Source organism: Pezoporus occidentalis, unplaced genomic scaffold (assembly GCF_034315485.1).
Source record: "Pezoporus occidentalis ecotype Australia unplaced genomic scaffold, CSIRO_AGI_Poc_V1 ctg11, whole genome shotgun sequence".
NCBI classification, from domain to species: Eukaryota; Metazoa; Chordata; class Aves; order Psittaciformes; family Psittacidae; genus Pezoporus; species Pezoporus occidentalis.
Genome location: NW_026912886.1, coordinates 13941146 through 13959500, shown reverse-complemented (window position 1 = coordinate 13959500; position 18355 = coordinate 13941146). Strand labels below are relative to the sequence as shown.

General features: G+C 46.2%; 2 long non-coding RNA genes across 7 annotated transcripts in view; one reads left to right on the top strand and one right to left on the bottom strand.

Annotated features, from left to right (window-relative positions):
• LOC134170277 (uncharacterized) overlaps window positions 1-18355 on the top strand; it is a 49496-nt gene that overhangs the window by 23727 nt on the left and 7414 nt on the right. The window contains exon 1 of one of the 3 annotated variants that reach the window (XR_009967193.1): window positions 17736-18133. The exons of the other annotated variants lie outside the window; for them this stretch is intronic. This is a non-coding gene — a long non-coding RNA (uncharacterized LOC134170277). Of the gene's footprint in view, window positions 1-17735; window positions 18134-18355 lie in introns of those variants that run through there. 3 annotated transcript variants of the gene reach the window in all.
• Window positions 788-18299, bottom strand: LOC134170284 (uncharacterized). Of its 4 annotated transcripts, none has more exons than XR_009967203.1 (5): window positions 18176-18299; window positions 16581-16773; window positions 16171-16302; window positions 2418-3758; window positions 788-1613 (listed from the first exon to the last, which is right to left on the bottom strand). It is a non-coding gene; the product is annotated as an uncharacterized LOC134170284 (long non-coding RNA). The 4 variants fall into 4 exon arrangements; XR_009967210.1 differs by lacking the exons at window positions 788-1613; window positions 2418-3758 and adding exons at window positions 3824-4139; window positions 4229-4532; XR_009967209.1 differs by lacking the exon at window positions 2418-3758 and having other exon boundaries at window positions 791-1613.

Here is an 18355-nt window from a genome sequence, read left to right as displayed (position 1 = left end):
TGCAGAGGCTGCTAAGCTGCCGTCTGCTGCACTCCCTGTCCTGCTGAACCAGGGGGATGGAACTGGCTATTGTGAGTGCAGGGAGGCTTGCATCTGAGAAAGCCTATTGGGTGGCCAACAGCCTGAATGTAATAGTCATTTCTTTCCCGGGAACAGCAAAACCCCTGGGGACTTGGCACTCTCTCCCACAGGATATCTGTTGAATACCCTGCAAGGTGCTGGACCAAATTCTCTCCACAGCAGCATCAGGTGCTTTCAGCTGCTGCTCGGAGAGGGCAGGGCCAGTTGGCAGCGGTGCAGGCGCTGTGCAAATGTGCTGATGTAGCGCTGACACGGGAGCTCCTGCCAGGGCCCTGCCTGCAGAAGGCTGGGCAGGCACGAGAGCTGTCTTTGTGCAGTGTAATTTACTGACAACCCCAGCTGTCCTGTCTCCTGTTTGGAGGTAGTGGAGACCCCCCACGCAGGTGCCACAACTGTGCCAGTCAGGGTGAATCAGGCTCTCCCAGCAGCCACCACCAAGGCGTTGTGCCTTCTCCAGCCCATGATTTGAGCCAGGATATGGCATCTGGTGCACCACGTGCCAACCACTGCCGAAGCTCTGCAGGGAGAAGCAGTGTGTGTGGTGGGGGGCGGGCAGGCGTGAGCTTTTGGGAAGAGACACACCAAAGAGGGTCCAGGGAAAGGGCTTCACATCCCTGTGGCTGGAGACTCAATTCAGTCCAAGACAACATTAACCTAACGATGGATGTTGAAAGAGTGCAACAAAAAACCTCATCAGTTCACTGATTTTTCTTCCAAAATAATGGCAATGTATATTTCAAATGAGTTATTCTCTTCCCACAACACCCTCGTTCATCCCTTTTTCCCCCTTTTTTCACCTGTAAGGCTTTGTTTTCCATTGGAATATTACGATTTATAGAAAATATTTAATGTTGATGAAGAAACAGTACAATAATATCAGTTACCCAAGGAGAAATATTTGTATATACAGAGAGTTTAACCTCAGACACTCAGTTCACATATTCAAGTGTGATTTATATTGCCCCAGGCTCCGAGGCAGAGTGAACATTGACACCTTTGATGTTGAAAGAAGCCTAGTGATTTGGAGAGATTTGTGATGTCTCCATCAGCCTGTCAGTGGAAAACCAGGCAGCAAAGCCAGGCCCCATAAAGATTTCAAGGCCTTGTAGGCAGAGGGATTGTGTAAGCATTTTACTTCCACTGTGTGCTTGAGATGTTGAGCACAAGTGGCCAGGCTAATTGAGTGCTTACAGGGTGCTGTGCTGCAGTCAGCATCTGCACAGCTCTCCATGGTCGATGCCCTTTTGGCTTGGAAAAGGTGCCAGTGTCAGTGATGGGGATATTTAGCAGCTGCACACCACTGGCTGATAGAGTGATTTGGTTCCTCCTGCAACCTAGTAGGGGGGTGGTAACCCAAAGTGAAGACTAATCCTTGCTTATTAGAAATGGAAAACATTTAATTGCACTTGTTGAGAAGCAGATAAGCTCTGCCCAGAATTTTGACTCATTTCTGTGGTACCAAGTATCCAGGGCTTTCCATGTGGCAAAATAGTCTTGAGAAGGTTTGCCATCTCACACAGGCAAGGAACATGCTGCAAGGAAAAAAAGGCACCATCAGCATCTCCTGCACTGCACATCCCTGGCACAGGAACAGACTGTGCACCCAGGTCACTGGTGGGAAGCAGGTGGAAAGAGGGAGCAGGAGCTGATACTCCTTGTGAGTTGAATTCCCAGGCAATGTGTTGAAGAACACTTTGGAAGATAGGATTAAAACTCAGTACAATGTGGATAGATTGGGGAAATGGCTTGAAAACAGTAACATGAGATATAATGAAGACAGCTGTAAAGTGGTTTACACAGAATTAGGGACTGCTGGCTAGGCACACTAGGATCTGAGGATTACTGGGGATTATGAACTGAAGATGCATCTGAAATATGATGCTGTTGGAAAAACAAAGGCCCAGAGCTCCGTGCTCATATTGAGGATGAGATCTCATTTTAATCAGGCGTGCCCAGGGTTGCAGCTCAACAGGAGAGGTACAGAAACCATCCAAGCACTTGGAAACCAAAAGCGAGAGGGAGCTGGTAGTACAATTTGGCAAAGAAAGACTAAGGAGGGAGGGACTTGTAGTATCCAGAGACTGAATCTGCTTCCTGGTTGTTGAGGAACAAAATGTGAAGCTGTAGGTAACTCGGAAGCAGAGGAGGAGACTAGGCAAGGACCCCAGGAAACGAGTGTGAGTAAATGCCTTGCTCTGGTGATGACTTTTGTGCTAAAGCCCAATTCTGCTGGGCAGCAGTGAAGGGGGCAGAAATACGGCAATACAATGCTGCTCTGGGTACAGCACTGAAAAGCACTCACACCTATAGTGTGAGTCCTTATATATTGTCCTTACCTTGCTCTTGTCCCTTTGGAAAGTCCAACACCTGTCTGTTGTTGTGCCCTTTAAGAGAACAGAGTGTAAAGTCACAGGCTTAAAGGTTATGAGCAGGGTATCAGAGGCAGGAGAGCAGATAGATACCCACAAATTTGCCTCAGTGGGAAAGTGGAGAATAATTGTGGGTTCTGACTTTCCAGGGAGCCTCTGTGGGGAACTAATAGTCTAGACTTGTCCTTTCTGAGGCCTAATTATGTCTCTCTGTCAAACTATAAAAACAGGAGTCTGTAGCATCACAGGGGAAAATGAAAGCTATTGGCCTGTGTTCTGCATTTAATAGGATGTCAAAATCTAAAGCAGAATCTGACTGGTTTTTGACTGAGGTTAGAAAAGAAAATGCAACTAATTAGACTGTTTCTGAATATCCCTCTCTAATAGCACACTGTAACATCCTGGGAGTCCCAGACTCTCTGATCAGTGCTGCTGTCTGGATGTGAGGGGGCTTTCCCGCTGATGGGATTCAGGCTCCACTTCAGCACTGTTGTCACTATTAATGGGGACAATTCCCTGGGAAATGCTTTGTGCCATTCTACCTCTCTGTGTTAAGGAGATGGAGAAACAGCTAGGGTTGGAGGAGGAGGTGTAGCCAGAGAGGAGCAGGGTGCTCCATGGGCAGCTCCACACGCTGCTCATGATCTGGTCTTTTACAGTTTGCCTTGAAGATTAATTTTCTAAGTCTCTGAGAACGAAGGAACATTTGGAAGGTACCTTGTGTATGAAGAGCAGGCTTTGGGTATCATGGTCCCTGAATCAAAGTAACACACAGCGGTCTGCAACATATATAAAAGAGCATGCGAGTTAGAATTCACCCCCCAAAATACCCCCAACATCTTATGTGTAAGCTAAAGCAGTAGGTCCAGGACTTTTTCTATCCAAGCTTCTCTTTCATGTCCTGCTTTTCCACCTGCACCCAAGTTCTGACCATTAACTCTGCTCCCACTCTCAGAGCTGCCTCCTCCTTGTTTGCAGCCCTTTGTAACCAAGCATGAGAGGACAACAGGATCAGGCACCTCTAGAAAACACGAGACAACAGGAGTTGGTGGCCTGTGTTTAAATGCATTAATTATACCTTGGAGGCTGCTATGTTAGGGAATGTTGGATGATGTCCTAGTGCCTTCCTGCATCCTTTGGAAGTTGTTAGATTTTTTTGTCACACTGAAATAATTTCTTAGAACTGCAGCAGTTACAAGTTCCTTTTACCTTTCCCTTGTCAGCTGCTCTCATTCTGAACCAACACTATGCTCAGCTGGCTCCTCATGTTTTACAGATGAACTGGGAAAAAAAGTGGAATTTGTCCCACTGTGAGAGAAAGGAAGAGGGGAAAAAGTAACTGCCTACAAGATTTTTTCATGCAAGAAGTCCCACATCCTCAGTTTTGCCCTCTTTTTGACACAGAAATTTGATTGTCTTCTGCTTTGATATTCTGGGCTCCCTTTCTGGTTTCCATTCTTCTTTTCTGACCTGACTTTGGGTTAGTCAAGAACCTGCCAACTTTGCCTCACAGTCAAAACTAAACCCTGCAATTCAAACGGAGAGGACATCAATGGGCAGGGGAAAAATGTGGCCTCAAAATGGTGATTTTAAAATGTCATTTCTGCAAGGTCTTGCAGAGGGATTTGAATCAGGAAAAGCAGAGTCAGTGAGTCTGTGAGAAAACTGAAGGTCTTTCCAGGAGTCAGCCTGAAAAAGGGTGGGAAAGAGTGTAAAAGGAGACAGAACGACTTGCATAACCCAAAGGAGCTTAGGGGAGCAGAGAGAAGTGAGAGCACCTGGATCTCCTTGGGGACTGTGTGACTTGGCCTCAGCACTTGCATGGAGATGTATAGTTGTATTTTCCAATAACCTGATTTCACCCACAAATAATAGTTCCTGGAGAGACAGTTAATCCATGCTGTAAAGTGTGTCTTTTCCTAGGCTGTAGCTGGAAAAGAGACTCAAAGCAGCTTTGGACCAGTACTGGAAGCAGAAAAGAGCTGCTCACTGGAAAAACCTTGTCCAAACAGACTTCTTTTCTGGTTTTGTATGAAGATGCCTAATTTTGCTGGATTCACAGATGACACAGACCAGCATCCACTGTGGCAGGGGCAAGGAAAGGAAAAGGACTTAGCCATGACTTAGAAATGTCTTTAACCTCAGGTCTATCCCATATCTGTAGTTGTAGAACTGATCCACACAAAATGAGGGTGGCAAAAATGTGGCCTTTCTACAGCTCATTCCCTATGGACACCAGCTTTATAAAGAAAACATGAGGCATGAGGCAGCAGTTTCATTTTTCCATGAAATGGCTCATCTACTGCCAAGTCTGGACAAGGACAGGTCACAGGCCACTTTCTGGGGCCCTTGAGCCCAAGCTTCCCAGAGCTTCCCAAGAAGCTACTCTGATAAGGTCTTCAGCTGTATTTTTAGGATCAGGGTTTCTCCAACCAGCACAAAACCCTTCCTGGATGCCCTCTTCTTGTCAGGAGCTACCAAAATGGCACGTCTGAGCACCAGGGCATGGGTCACTTTGAAGTGTTGACCCTGGCTAAGGCAGTCAGGAAGTAACACTAAACTACAGCCTACTTACAATAGGGGGGGGTTGAATTAATAACTGCATAGTTCAAATTTAGCCTAAGAAATGACAAAACTGGAATTACAAGTGTGAGAAGGCCTGTTTTTTTCCCCTCTGTTTTCAGCTGTATGGTTTGAAGGTCAGAAGGTACATGCTGCTCAAATAAAGGATTACTTTTGCCTTTTAATCTGTGACATAAAGATGACATAAAATTTACCCCTGCGAGTTGCCATGTAAATGAATTCAAGTCAAATAACACACAGGGAGCAACGAAGCAATGCAGCCCACTCCGCTCTGCAATACGGGCACCGAGTTTGTGCCTAGAAATCCCAGAAATGGCGAAAAGCCGTTCAGCCTCACACAAGCCTCCCTCCTGCAAGAAATGGTGAGGGTTTTTTCCTAGGGGGGGGGGTGGGATGGGGGGTTAGAAGAGAGAAAGGTGATACAATGAGGGAAACGAGGTCGTCAAATCCATGTTAGATGACGGCACGGATTCCTTGGCTACCAAACGTGAGGGCCGAGCAGAACAAAGAGATTTGCATTCTAAGTGATGCAGAGCAGCCGGCAGTGTTTTAATGTTGTGTTTGCTCTGTGATGTCTTCATCAGGCGCTCAAAGGCAGCGGCTCTGGCAGCCGCGGGTCCCCGCGAGCCTGTCAAACTCCGTTTCCATGGTTTTCCTTCAGGCAGCACCATCGGCAGACAGCACAGAAACGGACCCCTGCAACCTGTTTTGAACAGTGTCTCTGATGTAGGGCCCCAGAGCGGGCATCAAACTAGCAACAAGCAGCAAGAAAATAACAATTTTGCTTTTCGCAGGTGTCAGAGCAGCAAACAAAAGGCTGTTTGTAAGAGATGCAACGTCCCCTTTTTGGCGGTGTTGGCAGTTTAAAGTCAGCCGGGCAGGCGATGGGTTGAGGAGGAGGTTTTGGAGGGGGTCTTGAGGAGTTCAAATCTTTAATCTCTTAGACTCACTAAGTAGGGCTTTAATCCTTTAGACTCACTAAGTAGGGCTTCTCATCACCACACTAACAGCTATTAACAGCATTTCAGTTACTCCATTTGAATCAATGAGGAGGGCTATTTTCTTTAAACAATTCCAGTTTTTTTCCAGACAAAGGGTCTGCCTCTTCCCTCACCTGGAGGAGCATTCCTTCATGTCAGTAAAAAGTTCAGAACATTTGAAGCCATATTTGAGCATTGCTATTGCATATTCAAAAGGTGGGAAAGACAAGTCCATGGTCTTTTGCCACTGGCTGCCTGTGTGCAGTGATAACATGGAAGCGGCATGTGCTGAAAGAGCAGGAGTCAGGAGAGCTGACAGCCAGACACAGCTGGAGCAGTGAGTTTGTGAACAACGCTGGTTAGGGACTGTACCTCTTGATGCCTCAGTTTCACCATGTGTGGATAATCATTTATTTCTTCTCTAGTGAAGGACATGCCAGTTTTATGCCCAAACGTTACATAAAGCTGATGGTTACTTACTTGTTACATGTGGTTATCACGACACAAGTGACAGGAGCAACTCAATTCCCTCAAGGAGTAGTTTCACATCAAAGAAAATTGATGGTCAGATGCTGACCGAGTTACACAGAATCTGATTTTTCCTACCAATTAGTCAGCTTTATTTCAGCTGCCTGGGGAGGAGCCTTATTGGCTCCTGCTTTCTTTGCATTGCCTCTGCCAACCCAGGGAGAAGCCAGGAGTGAGTTAGGGAGCGTTGGGAATGTTGCATCCCAAGCTGCCTTTTTTTTTTCTCCTGTAGTGAAAAGATTTCAATGGACATTTGGTTTTACAAGGCTTATGGCTTCTGTTCAGCAGCTGTAGATGGTCAGCCAGGAGCTCACAACATGAGACTCACGCTCATCAGGGCTGCTGCAGCAGGGCTTTTTCCTTCACACATCCACGACACTGGAAGTCAGCAAGCTGTAAGGACAGTGCTCCAGGATTCCTGCCTTTTCTGGGGTTCTGAGCTGCCCTTCAGTTGCTGCTCTTCAGTTCTCTAAAAAGAAGCCACAACTTTGTACTTTATGGTTGCCACTGCCTTGGAGACACACGGCTGCTTTCCTTAATGGAAAAGGTCAAAACGTTTGTGGTCTTGCTCCAAAGTAGTGTGGAAGCCAGTGGAAAAACAGCCAAGTCCCATGGAAAACAGATTCATTTTTCAATCTCTCAACCCAAAGCACACTCACTCATGGTTTGGCTGAAGCTATCCAAAGCACATTCAGCAAATGCTGTTCCTGTCTTCACAAAACTCACCTCCTACACTTGTAGCTTTCAGAACAGATCAATTTAATACTTAAACTCTAATTAAGTGGTTAGTTACTTATTGCAGTGTCTACACAGGGAGCGGGCTGAAGTCACTAAGTGTGTTTGGAGATGCCAGGACTGCCAGGGAGCAGATACAGATGATGCAGCACTGCAGCTGAAATCCTACCCTCACCCTGTGTTTAAATTAATAGTCTCTACAAGATCTGTAGAGAAAATGAGCTTAAGATTGAGAAGGTTTTCAGGCTGCTCATGACATACTGGTTATTTTTTTAACTTTAATTGATCTGTTAAATACAAGCAAAGCATTATTAAAATTAACACCATTGCTTCTATCGAAGCAATCCCAGGCACAGCTACAGTTGGGCAAAGAAGAGATTCAAAGCAGCCCTGTGGAGAAGGACTTGGGGGTGTTGGTTGATGAGAAAATGAACATGAGCCAGCAGTGTGCGCCTGCAGCCCAGAAAGCCAACTGTATCCTGGGCTGCATCAAAAGGAACATGACCAGCAGGTCGAAGGAGGTGATCCTGCCCCTCTACTGTGCTCTTGTGAGACCTCACCTGGAGTATTGTGTGCAGTTCTGGTGTCCTCAACATAAAAAGGACATGGAACTGTTGGAACAAGTCCAGAGAAGGGCCACGAGGATGATCAGGGGACTGGAGCACCTCCCATATGAAGACAGGCTGAGGAAGTTGGGGCTGTTCAGCCTGGAGAAGAGAAGGCTGCGTGGAGACCTCATAGCAGCCTTCCAGTATCTGAAGGGGGCCTGTAGGGATGCTGGGGAGGGACTCCTCATTAGGGACTGTAGTGACAGGACAAGGGGTAACGGGTTAAAATGTAAAGAGGGGAAGTTTAGATTGGATACAAGGAGGAAATTCTTTCCCGTTAGGGTGGTGAGGCACTGGAATGGGTTGCCCAGGGAGGCTGTGAATGCTCCATCCCTGGCAGTGTTCAAGGCCAGGTTGGACGAGGCCTTGGGTGAAATGGTTTAGTGTGAGGTGTCCCTGCCCATGGCAGGGGGGTTGGAACTGGATGATCTTAAGGTCCTTTCCAACCCTAACTATTCTATGATTCTACAACACTGATCAGCACCAGGACAAGGCCAGGTACACCCATACTCATGGAATAAGTGAAGTATTCACAAATCTCAGCATTGCTAACTGCTGTGTGTGAGGTTTCTGTGTCACAGGAATAGTTAAATTCCTTTTCCACTGATACAAACAGGACATTTGTTATTAATCTATTACTGCACAGTGCAGAATTTGCTCTGCCTTTCTCAAGAGGCAACTGCAGAGCAGAGCAGCCTCTCAGTGAACAGCAGCATGAAGGGATAGGGTGAACAAGCTGCAGACTCTGGCACGGATTCCTTTTGATCAGAAGAGCTGCTCCTGACTCTTGTTGGGTGTCTCATGATGAAAAAAACCTCCTCTGGAGCATAAAAATGTGCCTGTGTCACAGTGGAGTCAGAAGCTGGCACTCAAGAGTGCCAAGACTATTCTTTAATGAATACTTGTGTGTGCAGGATGTTACCTGATCATACAAAATGTGGCTTGTATTGTTTCCCAGTTTTGGAAGTAGCTGTAAATTGTGTGGGTTAGAGCAAACAACTAGGCAAAGCAGAACAGACTTCACTCAAGCACGGTTTGGAGCCATACTCCTGTGTAGCAGGGTAAAGGGGATGTCTCCAGGGAATTTCTGGCAGGAATTGGGAACAGTTGCATTAAAACTGGGGGCTTTTGACAAATAACCCCAAAACCCCAATCTCATCTCCTATGTATAAGTGCACTGTTATTTATGGGACTAAGCTGGAGGGAGGGGTGATTAGGACGTGCTAACTTGTATTCTCTCCATTGCTTTGTGAACTCTATTCTAAAATCAGCAGACACACAGATGTATTTATTTTGGAATAAGAATACTTTGTTCTGGTTTGGAATAAGCCTCTCCAGAGGTTTATTGTTGTATATGTGGGCAAGATTTGAGGGCTGCACTAATGAAACAGGCTCCAAGTGTAGAAGGTGGGAGAGCCTTACCCAGCCAACCACTGCTGGCCCAAGGTAGCAGAACTACAGTGACTGACAATAACATTGCTACTCCAGAATGAGAGTGGGCACAGAGTTACCCCAAGAGTTGGGCAGGGAGAAGCCTCTTGTGTACTGGGAACCAGGTAGCACCCTTGGGCCTCATCCCCAAATTACTAATTATTCCATAGGATGTCTCTGCTGTGCCTGTGTTCCCATTCTCATGCTTTGATTCAGCAGCACAATCTCACTGTTACTTGCTATTCTTACTTTTCAGGCTATTAGGACAAGGTGTTTTTTTTTACAGGAGAAAAACAGTCTGCAGTTGTACTTTGCCAGTAAGCAGGGGTTTATCACGTAAGAAGTGTTTCTGGGCTGTCAGATTAATGTTATTCTTCGGAGTCATGGTTGGGAAAGGTGAAAAATGAAATCAAAAAAGGACAAATAAATTAGCAGAGCACAGTGTGCATGAGGTGCCCTGAGCAGAGAAAACACTCTGGATGACACACCCGGGGTGAAACAGAAGTGGGAAAAAGTAATTTCATCTCAGCACTTGCTTTGGCTGACTTCTCAGTCACCAACATATTAATGGCTTTTCCCTTAGCAACTACAGAGCTTCCAACATGCAACTATTCCTTGGTCATAAAGACAAAAAATTGAGTTTGCCAGAACAGAGCTACCCCATTCTGGGCTGCTGACAACAGTCCCAGACTGTCCATATGCTCAGCTGCACTCCAAAGTGGTAAAGCAGCATTTTTGCTCCTGCTGGTGCTGGTGGTGTCCCTGTTGTTGTTATTGTTTCCATCCAGACCCCCTCCTCTTCCCTGGAGCTCCTGCCTGTTCTGTTTCAGGCTGTACGGACAGCAATGTCACAGCTCCTGAGCGCCGAGGAGAGGGAACAGATGTAGCTGTTGTCGCCTCCCTGCGAGCTGGTGGCATGGCCTGTCTCACTCTGTTCCTAGAAACAGCTCCTGCGGGATGCTTGGGGAGCAGTGAGTGAAAAGGGACACGGAGGGAGCAGGGATGCTCCCATGGGGCAGGTCTGAGTGGAGATGGGTGACTGTGGCCCATCTCTGGCAGGTGGAACAGGACCTGCCACCTTTGGGACTGGGGGGGCTCAGAGTAGTCTCTTTTCCTGATGCATTGTGTATAATCAATGAGATAGACAGGGAGCAGGCAGTGAGGTGGCAAAGGACTAGTGGGTCCCTGACTCCTGTAGGGGATAGACAGGCAGTTCCCAGTTCCTGCCCTGCAGGAATCAAGGGCTCTAAAGGGTTTGGTAGAGATCGACTGAAATGTTCCCTCTCTCAGTGAACACCATGGCGTTTGGATTCTCTCTGCACACAGGCAGACATGGGTGTTAGGTGAGACCCCCATGCACTGCCTGTGAAGACTTTTCTTCACAGTACAGTTCATGATTGACTTAAGTCTACACTGCATTTTAAAGGGGTAATCCCATTTTCTCCTCCATCTCTCAGCTAGACCCCCCCCCATCATGCTCACATCCAGCCAAAATCTAATCATGGAACAGGCCACATGGCTGCAGAAATGCTGTTCATACAGAGTGAGCAGAGAGGTAACAATGGTGGCAACCTGGCAGACTGTGAAACTGCACCCTTGACTGGCATCATCTAATCCCCATATTTAACTCTGTATTAAGCATCCTGATGTCTTACAGCACGCAGAACTCACTGCTGTTTTACTGACCTGGGGGTCCCTGATGCAGTGGACAAGCTCAGACAGGCAAGCAGAAAAGCTAAAGATATCAAAATGCTATTTTCTACCTTTAGCCATTAACAATAGACAGAGAAATTAATTGTTCTGATTCCACGAAAGACAAAAATGGACAAAATAAGAGGCTCTTTCCACTATTAGATCTATTGTCTTCCCAAAATTACTCTCATCACAGCTTCCTATGCTTTCAGAGGAAGACATCCAGTGCTACGTGCCATCTTTAGGGTAAGGAGCTTTGTGTTTATCTGCATGCTCACTGCCAAGCCAGATAAGAGATTTTACTCTCTACATTATCATTATTTAGGAGCCAGTCTGACTTTAAAAAGAGGGGTAAATATTTGAGCTTCTTCTGCAGACATAAAGTGAGGCTTTTTATACTTATTTATATCCACTAAAATAATCAGCTTGAAGAAGCTTTTTCAGCTTCTTGGGCTAAAAACTTCCCTGTTGCTAATATTTGCTTGCTCTGTTCATTATTCTGTGCTAGACTCTTCCCTCCCCTGATTGCATGTTATCACCTTCAATGGAACAGCTGTGTCATTGCTAAAGGGTGTTAATCTTCCCCTATCTAACACCTTATTGACAGCTAGAGTCAGGGAGGCCCCCAGTCTTTTCTGACTTGGGTGACTTCAACATTCGTTTTTTAGCTTCCTTTTCATTTCATACCAATCCTAGTGTTCTCTGACCTGGAGAGGCAGCCAGGCGGCTGCAGCCAGGTCTGAAATAGTCTGTGTCAGTTGTAGTGATCGTAAGCAGGAGCATATTCCCTAACAATGTCAGGGGACAATAAGCCACAGGTAATCAATAAGCACAATACCTACAGACAGCAGAGCTCAGAATAGAAGCTGCTCCAGCAGGTGGGACAGCTGGCTTGGATTTGTATGGAGTGGTGTGAAAGGCACCATGGCTTCCAGAGAGACAGGAGCAGTGCTGACAGTGACAGATCCCCTGTTACACTGTGCCACCGAACACAACGAGCCGCTCCAGCAGGTACAGCTCATTTCTCCTGAGAGTTTTGTAATGCGTTGGAATTACTCTAGAATTGAATTTTCCTCAGTTCCTGTTGCCTGCCACTGTTCTGGACTGCCCTGCAGTGCCCAAGGTCACCCTGACTTCTGGGAGGTCTGGGGAGTTTCCCTGACTCTAGAAAGATTGGGTTGCCTGTACAGATCTGCCTTAAAACAGCCAGCACAGCAGTGGGCACCTCAGTCAGGACCCTCATGAATGCTGGGTCCAAGAGGATCTTTTCCAGACATAGCCTGTTCTGCATTGAGGAGAAACAGGAAGACCCTTCTTTTTTCTTAGCCTTTATGCTCCTTGACTGTTAAATAAATGTAGATATTCACATTTATCCCACCTGTGTTCAAACACAGCCCTGAGGTGCTGAAGTTGGCAACAAATTGCCTTTTCCTCATCCCACTTAAGGCTGGTGTCATGTCCTAGAGGTCTTCCTATGGGAAGCAACAGCTTCTAATTGGAGACATTAAGCAGTTAATCAACACCAGTTGTCCTTGCCTCCTCTTGAAGTTACTGTAGCAGAGTGGTGGCCACCCAAAGTGGGACCTGAACAGCCCGCTGGGGAGATAACTGCAATTGCCCACTGAGCCTAAGCGTTTCTGACAGTAGAAAGCATCTGCCAGTAGGCAGCAGGTCAAGATGGATACAGTTCTCTTGGGTTTTGGATTAAGAGGTAGGTGCAGAAGGAGACAAATGGGTTCATAGAAAAAATACTTATATATGTAAATTTAGTTTATAAAGCAAGTTACTCATTCTGCCTCTCCTGTACTTAAAAAGGCAGCTGAGTGCAACACAACACAGGGACATGAGTACAGAACTGAGAACTGGCAGTGTAGGGGGCTTTTGTAGGACTTGAACTGATCTAATTTTACTCCTGTTGTAACTGGAGTTATCTAATTGACTATGATTATTAAATTTATTAGACTGGTCAAACCAGGGCAATACTAATAGGCAATGTGTGCCCAGAGTGGCTTTACCTAACAGCCAGTGTACAAGAAATCACTTGATGATGAGTTATATCCTAGTTTGAAGATACGTGTGCTGCCTATGACTGTCAACTGACTTCAAACTTGACCCTCACAAATACTGTATTTCCTTTCAAATACATTTTCTGTGGGGCTGCAGTTCCAAATATCCTGCTGCATCTCCACAGCCATCAGCAGATTTCTTTTGGGTACGAACTGGGCCAGTGACATTTTCAGATAGGCTTGGCCAGATGCAGTTGCCAAAAGAACCAGGCCAACACAGAGTGTTGTTAATGAAAGAGACACAGACCCACGGGGGACAATATGAACATCAGGTTATTTGGCCACCAGCTGATTCCTTATCAGGAAGTGATGTAGCAGGAGGCAAAGTTGTATTAACACACGCTGAGAGGCTGCTGTCACACGGAGAGGCACTGCACTCGGGATAATAACCTGGTCTCAGCATTCCCAAGCCCACATCAAAATAGAACATGTTGGACATCCCATTTTTTTTTCTTTTTGCTTTAGTTTTGCTTTTCACACCACACACTGCTCAGCCAGTGTTAGCTGACTCCCTCCATGTGAGCCCTGGGGAGCGGAGCTGCCTGGCCAGCTGACATCTGCAGCATCAGGGCTTTGGTCAAGTCATGGCTCGCTGGCTGGGCTTGTCCTGAGATGGTTTGATATGGTCTTAAAGTACAAACAACTCATTTTCCCGTCTCATAAGAAGGAAAAGCATTAAAACCTGGCTGTTTGTTCTATAACAAAATGCACTCATTAAGTAGTAAGTGTGCTTCAGGATGTTGGCTTTGTTCACTCTGACCAAACTCTCTATCCGGAGGTCGCAGCCAGACAGCTAAGAGAGGTCTGTGTATTATTTAAAGGATGGGCAAGGTCACAGTGGCCTGAGCCTCCCGGGTTTGAATTAATCTCCCTGGCACACCAGCCTGCTCTGGCTCCACCGCCTGCGCTCGCAGGTACATTCGTGTAGAGCAATGCCATCCAGTGGTTGCTCAGATTCATCACAAAGCCAATGGCTCCTTCCTGAAGGACATTACACAAGCCGAAATGCTTCAGCTCCTGTTCCCAGCTAAGGCATTTCTCAGATACTAAAAGACTGTGACAGCGGCCAGCTTGATTGCTTCCAGCTTCTTTGGGTTTTGCATGTAAAACCCAGGTGTGTTTTAAGTAGCAGCCACTTTAATGAACATTTTTGGGGAAATGTTTTATGTATGAAGTCCAAATACACACATCTATCATCAGGCCTGAATTTTGGAGTGGGGAGGGGTTACATGGAATCATGTGGAAAATTATGCTGATTTTTGACAAAAAATATAGCCTGTGAATGAAACTTTCTCTGTCCAAAGCCCAGGAGTTACTAAAGTCACTCAGTGGGACGTTTTTCCTGTAGGATAGTGCCCAAAGGAAGGGACAAACAAGGGCTGGGCTGTGCAGAACCTTTCTCCGTCAGTGTCACATTTTAAAGAGCCCCAGTATTACAGGCTACCCAAGGGCTGTATATTCTGTGTGTGTGTGTGTGTGTGCTTAGACCTGCCTGGCTGCAACCTCTCCCTTGCCTCCTCCCAAAGACGGACCATCACACTGTGGCAGAGGCCAACATCCCAGATGTCAACATGTTTTGACTGTTGCACTCCCCAGGTCAAATGTAATTGATGTGTCACACCAACCACCACAACCCAGCCCCGGTGCACTGGAGCACAGGCTGTGGCTGTGCTGGAGGGGGTGAGGCTGTTACCACCAAGGGGCAGCCCTCTGCAGCTGGGTGCATGTACCCAGTGGGTCTGACCCTCCCCTACACTCGGGTCCCGCTCGGCGGTACAGATTCCAGTCAGGCACAGCACCACCGGGTGCTGCTGACAACAGGTGTCTCATTAAACATCTCTCAACCTTACAGGCATTCACATTGACAAGAACCAAACTCACACTCAATCACAGCTTAATCACAGCCAAACTCTATTAACAAGTCATACTAATTACCAACTTCTAACAATTTCTCAGGTTCAGAGGCAAAATATCCTTTCTTTATAGATGAAAACAGACTTGTGATACTCCAGCTCTGGCCATAATTAGGTCCTTTTAACCAAAACAAACCTAAAATAAAAATCCAGGCGGATTCCTTTGTGATAACAGTCCTGAAAGTACAGTTGTACAACGTGATGTTTTGTTTGTTTTAATTTTGTATCTGCTGTGTTGCCCACAAGGGCCCAATTAGCCTGTTACAGATGCTGCCATCAGTTTTATCCACTTGTCTTTTTTGTGAGTTTTTTTTAAGAGGGGTAACTTGTAGCACAGATTGCTGGCCTGCAGGCATCCAGAGATCAACAACCAGCTTGCTGTGATACCAAGCCCCCTGTGAAACAGGCAGTCCTTACCCACAGCATTCATAATGCAAAGGGTAAAATGAACAGAGGGGAGGGAGGAGCTTGCACTGGATTTTGGATTAGCGTGGAATAATCTGGTGTGTTCAAAAGTGGCCTGAAGATGGCAATTCTGCCATGGCTAAGAATAACTCTGACATACTCTGGCTGCTACACCTTGGAAATTAAAACGCAGGGTTTATTTTTAATAGCTTGAAGTGCTGCCTTGCAACAAAACAGAAAGTTCTTAAGACGTGGCTTTGAATTGTACCTGTAACTATTTACTCCTGTCCCCTGGTATGTTCAGCACATGTGTGATTCCATGTTAATCCGGACTCTTTCCTCTGTTGTGTGGCTGTATTGAGTGGCTGAGCACTTGAGAACTTATTTGTGTAACTGATATGCTTACAAAAGGGTACATATAAATAACATGAAAAACTGACGGGGGGGGTATCACTGCTGTGGCTAATGCTTCATCCTGCTGCTGATGGAGGGGCAGAAAACCCACACAACAGTTAAGGACTAATGTAGAACTTCCTAGCATTTTCTGAGCAGTGTTGTTCAAGGATAAGCCTCTTTCCCCATACCTGGAAGACCCCAGTTTGTGTTGGTGTGAGGGTCATTACATGCAGGTATCCAAAAGCAGCCACAGGGAGGACCACAGGCTCTGTCCTTTGCTTGCCTGCACTGCTGGAGACCAGCTGCAACCCTGGTGTGATGAAGGGTAACACAATGGCTTAATGGCAGTGTAAGACAGAGTGAATCAGTCCAAAAATTGTTACCTGGCAAGAGCAGAAGGCTCGGATTTAAGGTTCAGCATTGAACTCTTTGTCTTGAAAGGGTAGAGTCCTCTTGTCCTGACACTGCTGTTGGCAGATGGCATCTCTATATGCCAGTGAAGAGTTTCTGAGGCCCTGGAACAAGGAGAGGTACAAGTTTGGTTTGTCTTTTAGAGAAGGTACTTGTTTTCAGTGTAAGGTCCACTCCTGCTTGAGTAGCAGGAGGAAAAAAGAAAGGTCTTTGTTCAGAGCCATAGTAAGGTGGAACAGGAGATGAGATCTCCATGTGCAATGGAATAACCATGAGAACATTCATGCAGTGTTTCATCAGGGGAAAATGGGAGATTTTGTCTCACCATAGTCTCATTCCTCTTCCTAAGAGGCTGTTTCAGACAGGAGCAGAGCATTTTTACCTGTGTTTTGCCAGATGAAATGTGGAAGAAGAGGCCAGCAGGTGTGACACAGGCTCCTTCAGCACAGAATCCCAGGGCTGAAGCCTGACTCCTTTTGGGGAGTACAGTGTCCATGATCAGCATCAACCCTTCCTAGTTCTGAGCTTTGCTCTGGCATGTCAATTTCCTTCTTCTTTATGGATTTTTACTATTCCTGAAATCAACAAAAAAAGGAATGAATTAGAACAACTGAAGCTTTACTCTGCTGTGGAGCCGTCACTTCTGATCAGAACCTGAAATCCCGCTTCACACTCCTCCAGTGTGGAAATCTGTCAGGTAAATAGAAATCACCTCGTAAAAGCCCTTAAACAGCTCTGGTTTATATTTTAATTGAGGAACAGAACATTTTAAGCACTTTTATTGGGTGGCGCCTGCTGAATGACAGATGTCTGCAGCGGAGTAATGCTGAGCACACTTTCATAAAACAGGGCAATTCCTTGCTTAAAACATTTACAATTAAAGGCTTGACTGAATAACGACGAGTTCTGTGCATGGAGCTCATTTCTGCACTTGTTTGTGCACCTGAACCAGGCTGTGATCATTCCGTAGGCTGGATACGAGGTGCCAGTTGCTTTGTTCAGTGACCAAATAGTGCTCACGGGCACAGCTGGAAACGTGCCTTTGATTTTTCACCGTGAGAGAGATAAGGTTCCCTGTGCTGTTAGACCCGCTCACACCCTCCTTTCAGCTGTGAGGCTGGGGTTGGTGGGTGCTCTTAAACATGGTAGTAACTCCCCCAGTTTGTCAACAGGTAGAGATCTGAAAATGAACCCTAATCCTTGGCAGCTGAGAGCCTGGAGTAGTTTCTGCTTTATTTTCCTATCTAGCTCCTGTGACCCCTGTTACTGCAATACCCAAGAACATCACCTCTGCTCATGCACTGCTCCTCACTGTATCTGAAGGAAGTTAGGCTGGCATTAATACTAGTTTCTCCTGTTACAGGTGAGAGCTGTGAAATGTAGAAACAGCCTTAATGAAAGCACAAAATACCCAACAGCGAACCAGTGACATGGCACGCACCGCAACCTTTTGCTCAAGCCAACAGACTCAAGTGAGAAAGGACTTTGAGTTTCATCCCTACCAAACTGAAAGAGACCGTGTCTGAACTGACACTTTCCCAAAGAGAAAGATGAAGCTCTTGCCACAGCAGAAGGGACATGTGTTCTGGGAACTGCAGAGGCAAAATGTGTCATGGGAAAATCTCAACGGATTCAGCCCAGGACGAGAATATGCAAATTGATGCAAAATTAAATGCAGCTGAACAAGATAACACATATCCCAGCAATGGAGAAAACTCACAGCATACTTGCAAAAAAGATGGAGCTTAAATCCAAGGGGGAGATGAGGATGTCTGAGCAGTCCCCAGTGACTGTATTTTGGCAGGAATATGAAGGGTTTCCCAAAAGGAGTCAAGAAAGTGCTGCAGAAATGAAATACGGAGCCACTGAAGTGCCATGGTCAGTTACAGAACTAAACAGAAGATGTGTAACCCACCCCTCTACATAACAAACCAGGTACTAAGTAATAATATAGTTTGTCTGCTACTAAAAAGTCACCGTGTAGCTCACTTTTGGGATACTGTATTTTTTCTCCTCCTGGCCTGCTCTGCTGGCAGTGATTTTCAAGAGTTGCTGGTTTCCAGCTCCAGAGCGGTTTAATTTCAATTCCAGGGGAAACAAAACTCTAACCTTGTTGTGTGAAATCCCTGAAGATGTGGAAATGTCCTCTGTGCTCCA